Source organism: Lipotes vexillifer, unplaced genomic scaffold, assembly GCF_000442215.2.
Source record: "Lipotes vexillifer unplaced genomic scaffold, Lipotes_vexillifer_v1.1 scaffold1264, whole genome shotgun sequence".
Taxonomy (NCBI): Eukaryota; Metazoa; Chordata; class Mammalia; order Artiodactyla; family Lipotidae; genus Lipotes; species Lipotes vexillifer.
Genome location: NW_006785778.1, coordinates 867,911 through 871,936, shown reverse-complemented (window position 1 = coordinate 871,936; position 4,026 = coordinate 867,911). Strand labels below are relative to the sequence as shown.

At 47.3% G+C, this 4,026-nt stretch overlaps 1 pseudogene; it reads right to left on the bottom strand.

Annotated features, from left to right (window-relative positions):
- Nucleotides 1-2,637: 2,637 nt before the first annotated feature.
- Nucleotides 2,638-3,811, bottom strand: LOC103078944 (embryonic stem cell-specific 5-hydroxymethylcytosine-binding protein pseudogene; annotated as a pseudogene).
- Nucleotides 3,812-4,026: the final 215 nt, after the last annotated feature.

The window sequence follows — 4,026 nt, the reverse complement described above, 5'->3', positions numbered from 1 at the left end:
AGGAATGCCCTCAACCAAAACACACAGCAGACGCAGGCTCAGCTTCTGCAAAATCATTGCCAGGGCAGAGAATCCCTTGCTTTCTACAGCAGTTAGTTCTACTGCCAAGCAACTGCAGTGAGTTAAAGGTTTTTCTAAATATTACATCCAAACCTTCCTCCCTGGAAATTTACCTATTTGGTCCTTGATCTTCCTTTGAAGTTAGCCCAGGTAAATCAATTTCCTATTTCATATGGCCACACTTCAAATAAAGGCAGCTAACTGGTGCTCTCCCAACAAAGTAGTTTTATTTTTGTTTTTTGACACAAACCCCCAGTTACCACAACCGTTCTTCATGTGCTGGATTATCCATAGCCCCTATTGAACTCCTCTTTGTTCGTGGACTATTCTGTTTGGTTAACATTTCTTTTAAAATATTGTATTCAACACTGGCGTGGCAATTCAAATATAGGCTGACCAGTGCAGGTTAGAATGTAGTTGTTCTTCACTTGCCAATGTACTGTTATTAATGAAATCCAGGTTTTCTTTATTATACTATTTGTTCACATGAAGCTTATGGTCAACTTCATACTATATATAATACATAACATTATTTTTCTGATTTAATAATATCATTTAAGGAACCAATGAGGCCACTTTAGTATGGATTAATTGTAACGAACCTGGATTAGCTCCTAGTAATCACTGCTTTTCTCTTTTGACTTTTAAATTTATTTGTTAAATTTTTCCTAAAGTATGTGTTTAATATTTTATCCTGAATCAGCGTCAGACTTATTTTTCTATATAGTATCTGGCAACCAACATTATTTTTAAGTGGGATTTTTTTCTGTCTTCAGTCTAGAGGACAAAGTGCGAATTGTTTCCATGATGGGCAGCTGAGCCAAAGAAGTGCAGTAATCAGAATGGTTTACTCCATAGAGATTTTTTTTTTTTTTTTGCGGTATGTGGGCCTCTCACTCTTCTGGCCTCTCCCGTTGTGGAGCACAGGCTCTGGACGTGCAGGCTCAGCAGCCATGGCTCACGGGCCCAGCTGCTCCGTGGCATGTGGGATCTTCCCGGACTGGGACACGAACCCATGTTCCATGCATCGGCAGGGGGACTCTCAACCACTGCGCCACCAGGGAAGCCCCATAGAGATCTTTGGTATTGGTTAGCTGATCATTCTGTCCTCAGAGCAAAAATAGATGGGCAGTCCACTCAAGTTTTATTTGGTCTGTGTAAGTAAGAGTAAACAGAAGGCTGACCTGAATCAGCATCTACCACCCCACTGTTACTGAAAGTGGGGTCCAGCTGCTTGCCACTCTAAAGCCAATAAAAAGACAAGGTTGGTGGAAAGGAAATTTGCTTTATTTCAGGGGCTAGCAATGGGGTTGGAGGGGAGTGTGGACTCATGTCCAAAGGCCAGCTCCCCCATGCTGACAACCAGTGGGCAAGACCTTTAAAGGGGAGATTCAGGGGTGTATAGGCAGAGGGAGGGGGTTACGTGCAGCAACAGCACAGCTAGCTCTGACAGCCATCTTAAACTTGATCATGCGGTGGTCTGATCAGCATCATCTTGATTGTTCAAAGTACAGTTAGTCTTCAGTTCCATGGTCAGTTTGTTCCCATTTCCTTGAGGCCAACTCTCGGAATTGTGGCAGCTTATGTCATGGCTACAGTCTGGTCATTGTGTAGTTAACGTCTTCCAGCTGGTAGGGGTTTCAGTCTCTACAAAACAGCTCAAAGGATATGGCTCAGAGTATTATCTATAGCCCTTGAGGAGGAACTAAAGGTCCTTGACTTTGCTTAATGACTAAACTATTATTATTTTGTCCTGTTTGACTGTTTTCCTCTGTTTCTGCATTTGCTCACTTCTCTGATTAAAGCTCTTCTTTGGCTAAAGTTTTTCTACAGACAAAAGGCAGGCAGAGGACGTGGGGGAGAAAGGACCATAAGGTCCTGCTCCGTTTCACCACAATACTATTATCTTCATTGAATGCAGATGGCCCAATTCAATGGCAATAATTCCCACTGTCATTTTTGGCCTGTGGAGACTAGCCACAATGATGCTGTTTAAGAATGTTGGGTTTCCCCTCACGAATGTATTTCTCTTGGCCTTGGTGAAGGAAGTGTCTCTGAATCTTCTGAGGGGATATAGTTAGAGGGAAACTGAGAAGCTCTTACATAATAAATACACTTGAGCATCACAATCTCCCTAAGCCTTTGGATACCCTCTTCTAGCATTTCAACTTCATTCAGTATACACTTCCTCTGGGTCCACCTTTCAGTCAATTAACCAAGCAAATTACTGGAGCCATTTTTTCTCCCACCAAGCCTTTTTATTGTTTCCAAAAAAGCAATTTTGTCCACAGAAAATCCCAGTGCCCCACATTTGTTACAAAATCATTCCCTAGGTCTGATGCCAGGAGAAAACAGTGAGATCTGGAATTCCTCCCACCAGCAGCATTTTCTGAAATGTAGACAGTTTATCAAATATAATTTATTCAGAAAAAACTACAGTGTTTTAAGAACTTAACTCCCAAAGAAGACTGAAAAAGCCCAAAGGCTGAGCAGAAAACAGCCTCTGCAACAGCCCCAGGTCAGGTCAGGCTGAGGACAGCTAGCAGGGTCAGGCTCTGCGGGGGAAGCCCACCGGTCCTACCAGGAGAGGGCGGTAGGCACGGGAGCCCCTCCCCTCCCGCCAGGAATTGATGGCGGTGGCCATTCTTCTTCCCAGGCTGCCCACCCACCCAACTCGGGGGTTCCTGGTCTCAACCAGGACAGCCAGTCCCCCAAGAAGCCACAACTCTTTAACACTGTGCCACCTCCTCCCAAGCAACCCCGCCCCTCCTCCTTCCGCTTCAGCCGTTGCTCCAGGAGTCCTGCCCCGCCTCTTTTGGGGGGGGCGGGGCGGAGGAGGCTCTTCCGCAGGAACCAGCTGGACCACTGGGGCACAGCTGACTCTACCCTTTGCAGTGTTTTGGGGTCTTCCTTTTTGGGTGACTTTGTGGCCAGCCATTGCAGTATCTTCTGGCTGCTGCTCCTTTTTGACCAGTAAGTGGACAGGAAGCAGACACTCAGGAGTGCTGTTTCGGGAGTCGTTCACCAAGGGAGAGACTGGATGGAAGGTGGTGTTCTCTGTGGGGTGGCTAAACTTCAGAGCTTCTTGAGCTAAGACCTCACCAAAGTCCAGCCACTTAGAGACTGCATCCTCTCCATCTAATATGGCAGCCCTGCTGGGGTGGATGACGTTCAAGCCTTTGCAGGAATCCACTGTGATGATGGTGTAAAAATACAAGAACCCCCTCCAACCCCCTCCAACCTCCCCAGCAGTCAAAGATCCCGGCCGTTGTCAGCAGCCTCCAGCTGTCCCAGACTTTCTCCCAGTCCTCAGGTCCCTATGCAGCACCCACTCTCTCTGACCTTTGTTTTGATTTGGGGAAAGTAGATGAATTAGGGTTGCCTCTGGCTTCTTGCCTGACATGGCTGCCACTCACAGAATCCATCTGCTAAAACAACACAGCGTCTTCCTTTTCCCAGAGGCACCTTGAAGGACCGTTTCTCCATTATGGTGTCACTACAGTATCTGGGAGTGTTGAACTGCAGCTTGGAAGGATCAGCTCCTTTGAACCAAGACGGGACCAAGCCCCATCGCATGGCAGCAATGATATGCTCAATTGAGTCTGTGCCCTTCTCCAAGTGCACCTGAGACAAGAGCACTGGGCTGCTGGACTGCAGGCTCTTGTACAAGGGGCAGTACTGGTCTGGGTCCCTAGCGGTCCCTGTAGGCGCAGGCCCTGGCGAGGGCCTCCCTGGGCAGGTGGCAGTACATCCGCCTGCACACCCTCCACGCCACCTTCACACTGTGGGTCCCTCCACATCAGGCCCCGCGCCCGCATGTCTCTCTGCGCACCCTGCACCAGGCCCCCCTGTTGGAGCCATTTTTAGTGACTCAAGCACATTGAATTCAGAATCTTATCCTGGTGCCCTCTAATCAATAACATTTTGTTTGTCCCAACATTGTATTGCTGCCACCTAGATCTAATG